The following is a 14,593-nucleotide window of genomic DNA, read 5'->3' on the forward strand; positions in this document are numbered from 1 at the left end:
GGATGTTTGAAGGTATCTGTGCAATGTAACTGAGATTAATATTAAACTATAAAGCTAAATATCAAATAGCAGGTGCAAGTACAAAATATAACACACCAAAATTTTTATTTATTGCATTGTTAAATACTAAGTTTTGGGAATTATTACTGTGTAAGTTTACAAAGTGAAACTGTAACAAAATAAAAGCAAATATGGGTTCGGATGCAACAAGATCATCATAGCTAGGGAGAAATATAATAATTTTTGCATGTATAAGCACTTCCTTTTTGAGCTAACTTAACATCATCATCAATACAAGGTGAAAAGGTGGTTGAAACCATTCTTTCATCTTTCTAAAGACTGCTGACTGCATGGATGATAGGCAAGTAATCAATACGCCCCAGGGTCGATCCTTTTTACAACTGAATCACTTGTTAGATTAAATTAATAAGGTGGAAATCATTGACTTCCTTCATGACCTTTGATTATGAGCACCTCATAAGATACAGATCTTTTTGTTATATAATGTATTTTGTTATATAATGTATCTGAGCACATTGTAACATCAGGAAGGAATAAGACAAGGTGGCATTAAGCCCCCCATCCCTAAAAAAGGAACTCTAATGTTGTCAGAAATGTCCCTCAGCTTTGCCTGCCTCTCTAACTCAGGTGCAATTCCGCACTGTCTTGTGAGAGAGAGAGGGAGGTCAGTAGCCCCAGACCCACAGCCCCAAAGAGCCCAGCAGAAACCCTCCTTACCCAGGTGTTTCTGGAGGGGGGGGCTGAGAGCGCCAACACTGATACAAAGAAGAGCCCAGAATGGACAGAGGAAGGGAGCGTAGAACCGGAAGGAGGCAGACCGAGCTGATGCACGCTGCAGGGAACAATCAGAGCAATGTGGAGAGCCAGTAGGATACTCCTGCAGAGAGCAAGCCCCCCAGAGGGAACTTAGAGTGAGGACTGCTGACCCGGGGGTGCTTAGAACTGTTTTGTTACCAAGCCGGAGCCAGTGGAGACCAGCAGAGTCTTTGTACCATAAAGTCCCTAATAGAGGGGCAGTATAGAATTGCGGTACCATAAAGTCTCTAAAAGTGGCAAAAGCCAAAATGGTGTCACAAATGCACCTAATGGGATGAGGGGAATCATGACAACACCAATAAGAGGCTCAGGAAGAGCCACCCAAGCATGGGTAGGGGACGAAAAGAGGGACTGACCTCCTGAAAGTCAATTTTGTTTTGCGCTCGGTTAAAAGGAGCTGGAATCATAACCCTGGGCCAGGAGTGCCGGGTTTTGTTTTTTTTCTTTTGTTTTTCTTCTGCCTGGGATGGAAGTCATGCTGCAGGACCAAGTGGCTGATCAGAACCTGGTGGAATGGGTGAGGGTGGAGGGGTGGCGGAGCCCTCAGGAACGTAGGACCTCCTCGGGACGACGGTGGGACAACTAATGGGACTACACATCCAGGTACTGAACCAACTCCTTTAACACCAAGTCATGGCAGGTGAAAAGCGTGGGTGTGTAGATCTTCAAATTAGAAACCGTCTCACTCGAGTCAGCCAGCAGGCGGTGGCCTACAGGTCTGCAAGTGACTGAGATACTTGACAGTAGTGAATTGGCCGGGAATTCGGGAACGGTCTCCCAAGAGGGATCAAAATGGAGCACCAGTTGGTGTTGACAGGGCCAGAATCCTTGCAACAGACCATGAGCCTGATGGCGCAGGTGCTGCAGCAGCAGCAGCAACAGGTAGCAAGGCAGATGGCTATAGAGGAACACCTGATTCAACAGCAGGTTTGGGCACAAAGGGGCCTTTTGGACATTAAGATTCCCAAGATGACTAAAGAGGATGATCCAGAGGCATTTGTAGAAATTTTTGAAAGGGTAGCCATAGCGAAAAGCGTGGGTGTGTAGATCTCCAAATTAGAAACAGTCTTACTCGAGTTGACCGGCAGGCACTGGCCTACAGATCTGCAAGTGACTGAGATACCTGACATGTCTATCGTAAGAAAACTTTGCTGCAGCAACCATTTCCCCAGGCACTTTCAAACAACAACTTCTTTGTCATGTCTCCAATCCAATCTTTCTATACGGTTTTTTCCCCAATATTCTGTATAGGCCACTGCTTCTGGTATTGGTGCTGCCAGATCTTGTGAGGAGCATTGAGGTGCTACAGGGCACCTCAGGAGATGATCCATGGTTTGCAACTACAACTACAACCCAACTAACACGGAAATTATACTCCTAAAAGTACTGAGTTACTAAAACGGAAGGAGTGAGCCCCAGGGGTATAATGCGTTATAAATTGCATGGACTTTAGCCAGAGCTACTAGTGTTCAGCACCTTGTAGAAAACTGTGATTTTTAAGTATATGATATTTTTTCATAATTTTAATTATATGCAACTATATGATAAAATGCTTGCAATGCAAAAGTTGATTTGTGCGAGCAGACCCATGCACTAAGAATACCACTGATGTTATTTTAAATATGACAGCCTCATTACATCACTTCAAAATATGGTTCTTTATAGGTCCAGGGGTCCAGTTGCCAGGCATAATTGGCAGCAGGAATTACATTCTAAAAAATATTAGGTCAACTATAGCCAATAATATATGAACTTTAAATGGAACACACTGAATGGCAAACACTGGTGTTTGTTTATTTAACTGCGTATTTAACGCTAGGTGATATGCAGAACGGTAACTCCTCTCCAAATGAAGGGATGGTTAGCAGGTGCAGGTATGCTGTGAGATGCATGGCTGCCTAATTGTATGAAGTTCCCCTCCTCTTCCTACAGAGCAGAGAGCCAGGACACTCAGTGAATCTCATCTATGTACAGGGTTAATATTAATAAAGAATTTACAACTTACAACACTTATATACAAATCTATCTATCTATATCTATATTTATCTATCTATGTATATAGATGTATATAATTTCAATTTATGAACTCACCCAAACACAATCTAATTAACCTTAAACCCATGCATAAGCCTGGTTGCCTGCGGCCTTTGGGTTAGACTACAGCCCTGCCCCTCCTTCAGTGCCCTACAGGCTCAAGGGGGAGGGGGCACTTAAGGATAAAACAGGGGTTAGTTGACAGACCAGTAACAAAACGATTGGCAGTAATGGGTAAATAGTGAAATTTTCACATAAGGGGTTACTTCACATACAATATATTTGCATAAAGCACTTCATATAATAAATATCAATACCAGGTAGCTTATAACACTCCCCAATGCAATAACAGAAGTGCAGGGTTACCCCAGGGATCCCAACAACATAGAGGAGGGAAAAGAACAGAATGCAACTGTGGCACATGAAGAAATGACAACCTGGTGGGGAACCCAGAGCACCCTTGACTCTGCTCAGGCTACTCAGCTGACAGGGTCCTAACCCAGGGATTTTCCCTTGGCAAGCCAGAGCCCTGGACTGCTATCTTTGCCCCAGGATGAATTATCCCCCTGCCAGCAGGGGTTTCCTCTCTGTCTCCTGTAGCATGGTGGGTCTTCCTCCCCTGTGGTGATCCTTTGCTCAGGGGGACTCACAACTCCCTGCAGTCTGATGGGGCTTGACTCATCTCCAAGGGGGTGAGGCATCTCCTCCATCTGTGAGGGGGCCCCAGCTGCCCCATGAGGCTCTCCTGAACTTTTAGCCTGCTCTCTACCCCATGCACCACCCTGTGCACCAATGGCCCTGTGTCCTGCCTTGTACAGGGTTGGAGATCTATGCTCTGTGGTCTCATCAGCTCCAGAATCAGTTCCTCTGTGAACTGTTCTGTGCACTGAGCTCTCCAGTCCCGTGCACCAATCCATACACTGAGGGCTTCTGCCTCTACGCTGTGCAGGGTTGAGGACCCACGCCACCTCCCAGACTCTCTGTGCACTGGCCTGTGCACCAGCTCTCCAGCCCTGTGCACCAGTCCATATACCAAGGGCTTCTGCTCCCGCCACATGCAGGGTTGGAGATCTGAGCTGCCTCACGCAGCTGCTGGGGTCCAATTCAGTCCCAAACTGTGCACTGATCTCTGTGGCAGGGCTGGGATTCAGCCATATGCTTCTACCATCTGGCAAAGACATCTTCTGGGTGATTCTGGGGCAACTGCTTCACCCAGCTGGTCGGCTATACCAGCCCTTCATCAGCCCTCTTCATTGTACCTTGCTGAAGCCGCCCATGTCATAGAATCATAGAAGTAGGGTTGGAAGGGACCTTGTAGATCTTCAAGTCCGACCCCCCACCTGGGCGGGAGAAAAGACTGGACTCAGATGAGTCCAGCCAGGTAGTCATCAAGCCTCTTCTTAAAGATCCCCAGGGTAGGAGCCAGCACCACTTCCCTAGGAAGTTGGTTCCAGCTCCTAGCTGCCCTAACTGTGAAGTAGTTCTTGCAGATGTCTAATCTAAACCTACTCTCTAATAATTTGTGTCCATTGTTCCTTGTCATGCCAGGGGGTGCTAGGGGAAACACTGTCCTCCCTAAACCCTTCTGGTCCCCCCTAGCGAGTTTATAGACAGTCACCAGGTCCCCCCTCAGCCTTCTCTTGTGAAGGCTGAACAGGTTTAGGTCCTGCAGTCTTTCAGTGTAGGGTCTGCCCTGTAGTCCCCAGATCATGCGGGTGGCCCTCCTCTGGACTCTTTCAATGTTGCCCACATCCCCCCTGAAATGGGGCGCACAGAACTGGATGCAGTACTCCAGCTGTGGCCTGCCAGTGTTGCATACAGGGGGAGGATCACCTCCCTGGTTCTACTTGAGATGCACCTGTGGATGCACGACAAGGTCCGGTTAGCCCTGCCAACCGTGACCTCGCATTGTCGGCCCATGTTCATCTTGGAGTCAATAATGACTCCAAGATCCCTTTCTGCCTCCGTGCTCTCAAGATGGGAGTTTCCCATTCTATAGGTGTGCTGCTGGTTTCTACTGCCTAAGTGCAGCACCCTGCACTCGTCAGTATTGAAACACATCCTGTTTATGTCATCCCACTCCTGTAACCTATCCAGATCTAGCTGCAATCTTTCCCTCCCTACTAGTGTGCTCACCTCACCCCAAATTTTGGTATCATCAGTGAATTTAAACAGGTTGCATTTTACCCCATCATCCAAATAGCTGATGAAGAAATTGAACAGTGCAGGCCCAAGGACCAAGCCCTGGGGGACTCCGCTGCCCACTTCCCCCCAGGTTGAAGATGACCCGTCCACCACCACCCTCTGATTACGACCCTTGAGCCAATCTGCAATCCATCTGACTGTGTAGGCATCAATGCCACAGTCGCCTAGTTTTTTAATGAGGATGGGGTGGGAGACGGTGTCAAAGGCCTTGCTGAAGTCCAGAAAGACTATGTCCACAGCGACACCTGCATCCATTGCCTTTGTGACCTGATCATAAAAGGCAATCAGGTTGGTCTGACATGACCTGCCCCTAATGAAACTGTGCTGGTTGCCCTTGAGCATCATCCCTGAAGCCGGCCTGTCACAGATGTGTTCCTTGAGGATCTTCTCAAAGAGTTTCCCAAGGATAGAGGTAAGACTGACGGGCCTATAGTTGCCCGGGTCCTCTCTCTTCCCTTTTTTGAAGATGGGGACCATGTTAGCTATCTTCCAGTTATCTGGCACCTGGCCCGAGCACCACGAGCACTCGTAAAGCTGTGCCAAGGGCCCTGCAATAACCCCAGCTAGCTCCCTCAACACCCTGGGGTGGAGAGCAGCTGGATCCACTGACTTGAACACGTCCAGCCCCTCCAGAAGCTCTCTAACCTAGTCCTCCACAACCTGAGGTCTGGAGCCGTTCCCCTCAAGTCCATCTGACATCACAGTGGGGAAGTCCCAGTCCCTGCACAAGAAAACAGAGATGAAGAATTGGTTGAAGAGTTCCGTTTTCTCCTCTGGTGCAACCACCAGATTGCCCAGCGTACTTTTCAGGGGCCCCACATTACCCGGTGCCTTCTTCATCCTCCCTATATATTTGAAAAAGGACTTTTTATTATCCTCGATCTTGGACACTAGTCCTAACTCTATGTCTGCCTTAGCTTTCCTGACAGCCCCCCTACAGGCCCGAGCAGAGGAGTTATACTCTTCTTTGGAGATAGCACCCCGCTTCCACTGGGTGTATGCCGCCTTTTTGGTAAGCAGGCATTCCCGGACGCCCTTGGTAAGCCAGGGGGGCTTTCGGGCACTCTTGCCCCCGATGCTTCTTGTTGGGATGGACTCCCCTTGGGCCCCGAGTATTGTTTCCTTAAGGAATGACCACTCGTCCTGGACACTGAGTTCCCCTGCCCTCAAGGACCCCAGTGCCTCACCCACTAGTCTCCTCAACTTGTTGAAGTTGGCCCTCCTGAAGTCTAGGGCTACCGTCTTGCTGCAGGCCCATGACACCCTGCACTGGATGGTGAATTCCAGCAAGCAATGATTGCTATCGCTCAGGTGGTTAAGAACCTGGATGCCCCTTACCAGGTCATCATCTGTGGCCAGGACCAGGTCCAACAGGGCATTTCCTCTGGTGGGACCGTGCACCTCCTGGATTAAGTGGAGGTCCTGTATCTCAGCTAGGAACCTCCTGGAATGGTCCGTCCTGGCTGACTGTTCCTCCCAACAGATGTCCAGGTAATTAAAATCACCCATGACAACTACATCCCTTGCCTTAAGTGCTCGGCATGCTGGCTTTTTATTCCTTTTAGAGGCTTTGCCCCCAGATTGAAAATGGACCAATCAGGGAGCTTGAGTGGTTAGTTCCCTTTCAGGTCCTCTTTCTCACCTTGCCCTTGGATCAGGGTGGGGCTGCCTTCTTCCTGCCATTCCCTGATTGGTGGAGAAGAGAATCTTCCTCCACCAATGGGAAGCTAAGCCCTTCAGCCTCAAGTTAACAATCCAGGCTGCCAGTGAGTCTGACAGTCAGTCTGCCACACATTTATATAACAATACTAGAAAAATATATTTTTGGTACAATAAGTTTAAATTTGCCAAGGCTTCATTGCTTTTGCTCATCTTAGTGTTGCACAGTTAAAATAAAGTTGGCATTCTTCCTGCTCCTTACATGATATCTCTGCTAGTATTTAAAAAGGGCCAACTATGTTCTGAACATAAATGGGATGGAAGAATAGAAAGTTTCTGCTTTTACTATTAATGTTTTGGTTCAGGCTGTAACAGGGGCTCAGGCAAGAGCCCTGTAACTGAAATGGGGTGGCAGGATTGACCCGGTGATGGCCCCATGAGGTGAGGGGAATCACACACCCAGGGCAGAGCAGGTTGATTAGCCCACTAAGACCGGTATATATCCAGCAGTGGGACATTCAGTTTGTCTTCAGGCACAAGAAGACAGGTGAAGGGTGAGTAGAACTCTGAAAATGAGAAAGACTAGAGTCTGCCCTGTGATTGAGGAGGACGCTGAGGCCACGTGGATTAGGATGGCACAACCACTCAGCTGGGGCAGGCTACATACCAGGGGAAGCTCCACAGCTCTGGTGAGTGCAGGGAAGAGCCAGGGCTTCATGGAACAGCTTGGCAAAGGAATCCCAGGGAAGGGAGTCACAACAGGTGGGCAGAAGGAGCCCGCATAGGCACTCAGTCCCTCAGGACAAGCAACCGTGATGAAAGCGGTGGCAAGGGAGGTGGCGGAGCAGCCAGGACCGCTCCCAGCATGAAGCAGACGTGACAGACACGGAAAACGTGTCTCACTAACGAGGCCATTAGCTATAGATGCTGTTATCTCTAGAATGTATCTGTGAGCCATCCAGTGCCTAATCACCTTATCTACAGCCTGGACTCTCCTCATTAATGATGTAATTAGCGAGGGTATTCTTACTATTTAACACCCTGCTGGGGGAATAAAGCAACACTGTGAAAGTTACCGACCGGGTGATGTTAGTGATTCCTAACCCAGACCAATCACTGAACATTCTTCTTTTACTTTCTATCTAAGTCATGGCAGGTGAGTCTGGAGGAAGTCAGGGCTAGGATTGCCCACCTGTTCACACAGACAACTTATTGGAGTATGCCATAATGGCTGCAACTGCAGTTTTGTTTAGGGAACACATGCTTTTACTAGAGCAGATGGCTGTTCAGACCTCCATGTGAGAGATGACATGATCCACAGAAGTCACTAGTCCCTGACCCCCTTAATTCCCCCAAAGCATTTCCCTTGTTTGTAGAATGTGAATCCTGCAAGCAGATTGACTTAGAAAACTACTTTCCTAAAAGAAATGAACAGCTCACAGGCTCTGGAGAATCAAGGATGGCCGCTGCATAGGGAAACAGAAGAGGCAGAGCGAAAGAGAAGGACAAAACTGCCCCATTGACCAGAAAGGACTTTGAGTCTCTCTCAGAAATCAAAGCTTTAAAGCCCTCTATAGACAGACAGCTTGATAAAAGCAGAAATAAAAGAAATTTGGGGCAGAGTAACAGATATCAAGATAAAGATGGACAAAACCTGGAATCAGCAGTAAACCTTTGAGATATGATTGGGGTGGGGGGAAAGAAAAGGAACTTGCAGAGAAAATTGAAATGATAGGAAATTGTGTGAGAACTGATACGTTGAGTTCAGCAACAATACTCTGGGCTGTGCTGTGTTGAACTAACAGGCATTTATTATTATAACTCTCTGGAATCATATCTAGGGAGGATCTTAACAGTTGCATCAGTAGATGTAGGCAGATCTTATACCTGCTCTTCCTCTGACTTGACCCCGTCCAGTCCCGTGGAGGGAGAGGAACCAAGAATGTCTCTCGCTTCTCATGGCAGAGAACATGGAGTCCCAGTGCTGCAAAACTGCCACAAAGCAACTGAACCCTACATTGCTGAACATGAGGGCTTTGGCCTTAAAGGGACAGTGCAAGGAAAACACAATAAGACACAACACCCCTTCCCCTAGACAGAATAGTCAGCCAGCATTTGGGGTCACTGTGCTTCCGTTGTGATCTTCCCACAGAACTGGGCTCAGTGAGAGGGTTCAGCAGATGATGGCCCTGTTAGCCTATCTGGAGACTCAACTGTGATGCTTCCTTCTGACAGTGATGGCAAAAGGTTTGTATTGGTGGAAACATGTAGGCACTTCCCCAGTGAATCCATGTCTGTTTGTAGTGGATTGGTGCTTGGAGATTGCTCAGGTGTGGGGTTATCAGTAGGATAACACCCACACAGCTGGTCCACATAATGTCTCCAAACTTGTCTGTCATCAGTCCAGACTGGATATGATACAGGTCCTGTGGCACTTACAATTTTAGATTGAACCCACTGTGGGCCTGTCCCATGGTCCCAAGCAAACAGTCTCTCATGGAATGAAAAGACATAAGGTACCATATGCCAATGTGGAGTCCAGCTCCTTTTCTTTCCAAAACTGCATGTCTCTCACAAGGTCTGGGTTAACATGGTTAGGGCATGTCTTGAGATGATAACCCATAAGAAGCTCCAATGAGCTGGACCCTGTTGTAGGGCAAGGAATTGCATGTTGAGCAAACAGAAATCTGTCCAGTCTGGTAGGCCAGTCTCCTACAACAGTCCTTTTCAGTGTATCTTTTGTTGTCTGCATCATTCACTCAGTTTGGCCATTGGCCTGTGGCCTGCAAGGTGCAATGGTAACAGTTTGAATGAGGTTGCAGCTGGTAAAATCTTGGAACTCTGCTGAGGTGAATGCACTGCCATGATCAGAAATGGTAGTGTTGGGCATCCCATGGGTTGCAAACAGCTGATGGAGAGCTGTTATAGTGGCAGATGATGTAAGAATTGAGACAGTAATCACTTCAAGCCATTTTGTGTATGAGTCAACAACAATTAAGTTCTTACCTGGAAAAGGGCCGGGAAAATCAATGTGGATGTGTGACCAGAGTTCCTTTGTCATTTCCAAAGGGAATATTGGTGTCTTTGGTGGATTATGCCGAGTTGCTTGACAAGTGCTGCACTCCCTCCCCTCACAACTCTTTCTATGTCATTGTCCATACCTGGCCACCATACATAACTTCTAGCCAGTGCTTTCATTCTCACAATGCCTAGGTGTGCTGCGTGCAGCATTGTCAGTATGATTTGGCATCCTGCTTCTGGAATTACAACACAATTTCCCTACAAGAGGCAACCCTTGTGTGCAGACAGCTCATGCTGACATGACGAAAATGGCCTGAATTCCTCAGCCAATTTGTGTGCAGGCCAGCCCCTCCACACCCAGTTGAGGACATGGGCAAGGATAGGGTCTTTTGCAGTCATCCTTGCTATCTGATCAGCTTGAAGAGAGGCTTCTGGCATAGATTCCAGCATGAGGACTTCCGTTGCCAGAGGAGTAGCACAATCAGGTATTTGTAGTGGTAGGCAGCTCAATGCATCAGCATTTGGAATTGTTTTCCTAGGTTTGTACACGAGTGTATAGTCATATGCGTTTAGCATGATGCTGCAGCATTGCATACAGGGAAACAAAATAGGAGGAGTTGGTTTGTCTGTAGTAAAAATTCCAAGGGGTTTGTGGTCCATTCAGATTTTGAATTTGCAGCCATAAATGTAATTGTGAAATTTTTTAACTCCTGCAGTAATTACCAATGCTTCTTTATCAATCTGTGCATAATTCCTCTTGGTTGAAGTCATTGTTCTTGAGTAATTTGTGACTGAGGACAGCACTAACACCAAACAGCGAGGCATCAAAAGTACTGAACAGTGGTTTCTGCTCATTATAGTGAACAAGGACAGACTCTGATGTCAGCAACTTCTTGATGCCCTGGAAGGCTTTGTTGTGCTGGCAAGTCCACTTCCACTGAACTCCTTTATCCAGTAAGTGATGAAGAGGCTCTGCTCTGGTGGCTTTGTCTTTCAAGAAGACATGATCAAAGTTGAGAAGTCCTAAGAATGCTTGAAGATCCTGTCTGCATTTTGGTATAGGGGCATCATGTTTTGCTTTAACCTTGTCTTCAACTGGGTGAATGTAGAAGCATCAATTTGATATCCCAGAAAACTTCCAGTTGACATTTCTCTCTTTTTACTCTGATACCTGCTTTATCGAATCTCTGTAAAACTTCTCTGAGGCTCTCAGTGAGTTTCTTTCTAGACAGCCCCATGATCAACACATCATCAAAGTATGGAACAACCCTGGGAATTCTTGCTAGCATTTTCTCCATGAATTGCTGGAAAATTCGTGGTGCTACAGAAACTTGAAACTGGAGGCGCTTGACATGAAACGCTCCCTGGTGTGTAATTATTGTTTGGGCCTCAGCAGCCTTGTCATCCACTATCAATTGCTGATAGGCTTGAGCAAGGTAAAGTTTGGCAAAATCTTCCCTCCTGCAAGAACAGACAGTAAGTGGTTAATGGCAGGCACTGCCAACTTAAGTGCTTTATTAACAGTGCACTTTTAATCCCCACAGTTGTGAACACTGCTGTTAGGTTTTAAAACAGGAACAATTGGTGTGGCCCAGCTTGTATGTACAATTAGCTTGAGGACCCCTTGTGCGATAAGCTGATTTAATTCTGCATCAATTTTCGGCCACAGTGTGAAAGGTATGTTCCAAGGCTTTATAAGGATAGGGGCTATCACAGGATCCATTCGGAATGTCACAGGTGGACTGGAGTAAGTTCCTAATTCCTCAGAGAAGACCTGGGGAAACTCCCTTGCAAACCTTTCCAGACTTTCTGTGCAGAGTCTGTGTATGCCTTGAATACTGATTCCCAATGGTGAGAACCAATTTCTCCCCAGAAGACTTCTGCAGGAACCCTTAGTGACAATGAGGGGTAGATGCTGTCTAACAGATCCATATTGGACTTGGACACTGCAGCTACCCAAAGTTTCCACAATCTGTCCATTGTAGTCATGCAGGTGACACTCAGGTTTCACTAAATTAGGGAGAGAGTGCAGAAACAACTGGAAGAATGTATTTTCATCTATGAAAGATACTCCCGAACCCAAGTCCAGTTCCATTTTGCACTTCTTTCCATTTATTACTACCATTGCAATCATCTCAGAACCTTGAGTTTTGACAACACCAACATTTTGAATCAAATATGGTTTTTGTACCTCATGTTCTGGGGAGGACACTACTCTGTACGTGGTTTGGGAGTGAATACGTTTGTCACAGTCTTTGTGTCTCCTGGAACTGACCCTTGAGCAGCAAACCCTCTCTATGTGGCCATTCTTCTTGCAGGCATGACACTTTGCATTCCTAAACCTGCACTCCCTTCATCTAACTTGGCCACCACAACTCAAAACATGGCTGTGGATTAATTGGCTTATGTGAAGCTGTTGGTGAGGGTATAATCCACTGAATTTGCTAGTGATGATCTGATTCTTGATCTTTCTGGAGTAAGTGGACATTGCTGGAGAATGCCTGGTAAATTTCTCTCACTTTATGGGATTCTGCTTCAGCTGCCAAAGCATTTTCTTGTGCAGTAGCCAAGGCCAAATTTGGTTCAGAGAGCAGGCGACATTGGAATGCTTCATCTTGAACCCCACAGACAAGACGGTCATAAAGCAGGCCATCCAGGATATCCCCAAACTCACAAAATTCAGCAAGGTGATGGAGCTCAGCCAGGTAATCTGCCCTGCCTTCATTGGCCCTTTGGTTTTGTTTAAAAAAAGAGATCTCTGCAGGATAACAGATGGTCTTGGGCAAAAATGTGTCTTTAGCAGGGCAATTAGTTCAGCATAAGACTTAGTGTTTGGTAAGGTAGGAGCTGTGAGGGAACAAACAATGGCAATTGTTTTGGCATCACAAACTGTCTGGGGGACCACGTACTTTCGTGCTGGGTTTTCCATTTTGTTGGTTTCCAGGTATAAGAGTCCCAAGAAGCTGGCTGGCTCACATTAAATTCTTCTATGTGACCCAGTGTGGCCATTTTAACTAACATCAGCCATATTAAAGAGAAAAGAAGAAGAAAAAAACCCCCTTCCCTCTGATCACAAAACACAACCCAGTCTCAGAATGTCGTCCCACAATCTAGCGGGCAGGGGGTCTTCTCAGCAAAGGATCCCATCCTCGTCACCAGATGGTACTTTGTGAGTTCAGCAACAACACTCTGGACACTGCTGTGTTGAACTAACACTCATTTATTATTATAACTCTCTGAAATCATATCTAGAGTGGATCTTAACAGTTGTAACAGTACATGCATGCAGATCTTATACTTGCTCTGCCTCTGACTTGACCCCGTCCAGTCCTGTGGAGGGAGAGGAACCAAGGATGCCTCTGGAGTCCCCAGTGGTGCAAATCTGCCATAAAGCAAATGAACGCTGCAGTGCTGAACATGAGACTTTGGCCTTAAAAGGACAGTGCAAGGAAAATACAATAAGACAAAAGAACAAATAGAAGAATAAGAGTACTCCCAAAAGGTATGGTGAAAGGAGACCCAGAAGAGTATTTAAAACAGGTATTCCTTCCTACAGCTGAAAGCGAAGACAGCAGTCCTTGTAGACAGAACACACACAACTTTATTAGCAAATGTTAAAAACTTTGATTTGCATGGTTTTGAGGATTTGGAAGACACCATGGGACCCTGTACTCCATTGTAATCACACAGGCGACACTCAGGTTTCACTAACTTGGGAAGAGAGTACCAAAACAACTGAAAGAATGTGTTTTCATCTATGAGAGAGACTCCCAAACCAAAGTCCACTTCTATTAGCATTGATGGACTTTCAAACTAGGGTAATCTCCATAAGAAGCACTGTTAGGAATAGGTAGAAAACCCTTTGAAATCAGTAGGAAGACTAAAACTGACCCCTGTGGTATTTGGTTCTATTAGCATAGTTGGTGTCCATTAGCGTAATTTTAGGCATGAACTTAGTCCTGCAGCCTATGTTAGCCCACCATTAAGAGGGTCTGACTTGATGCTATGGAAGGAGAGAGACCAGACCCCATGCTTGGTAACCACATCAGTACAGAATTGTAAGGCAGTAAGATATTCCTAGACACTGGGATGGGAATGTTCAAGAGCATTAAACAGTTGTTGTGAGATTGTGGCACGTTCGGAGGGTTTCAGTCCATCTCTTCAGTCTGACTTCTGATAGATTCTCTCAACCAGCTGACTTCATGTTGGCGATGGTCTCTGAGATGCTCGAGGTAGATGTCTTGCAACTATCAGATGTATCAGATTCAAAGTGGCACCTCATCAGTTTCTAATAGTGGCAGGGTACACTGCAGGTTTGCAGAATGCTTTCATTGCTTGGGTCCCATGCTTCAAGTCTCCCAACAGTCAGCATCTGCACTGACATGTTGTCCTGGGGTATTAGCCAGAGGTTTGCATTTGGTGAAATGTCAGTGAAAGCATCTCGACCGGGATAGTCACGTTGATCACCAGGATCTTTTTTTTTTTTGTCCTCTCTTACAACATCATCTGGACACAGCTGGCTGTCAGCCTGAGGCAGTATGGTTCACAGTTACCATCCTGACTGACACCGAGATGGTATTGTGGTGAAGTTATCAGGTTCTTGTGTGAGGCCTGCAGTTGCACAGGATGTGGAGCAGGGTTTTGGTCTCATAGCCACCCCTCCAACCAACCCCTCTTGTCTATGTGATCATAGCAAATGTAAGGCAGTTGAGACAGGACCAGTAGATGAAGCACCAGTCTAAGAAGCACATGAAGTTCTCCCAGATGATGAAGTGGTAAAGAATAAAGGCATAAAAAGAGGATCATTTGACAATCCAAAAGAGAAGGAGACTGGACT

Source organism: Crocodylus siamensis, chromosome 3 (genome assembly GCF_052110815.1).
Source record: "Crocodylus siamensis isolate JL-2025a chromosome 3, ASM5211081v1, whole genome shotgun sequence".
Lineage (NCBI taxonomy): Eukaryota > Metazoa > Chordata > Crocodylia > Crocodylidae > Crocodylus > Crocodylus siamensis.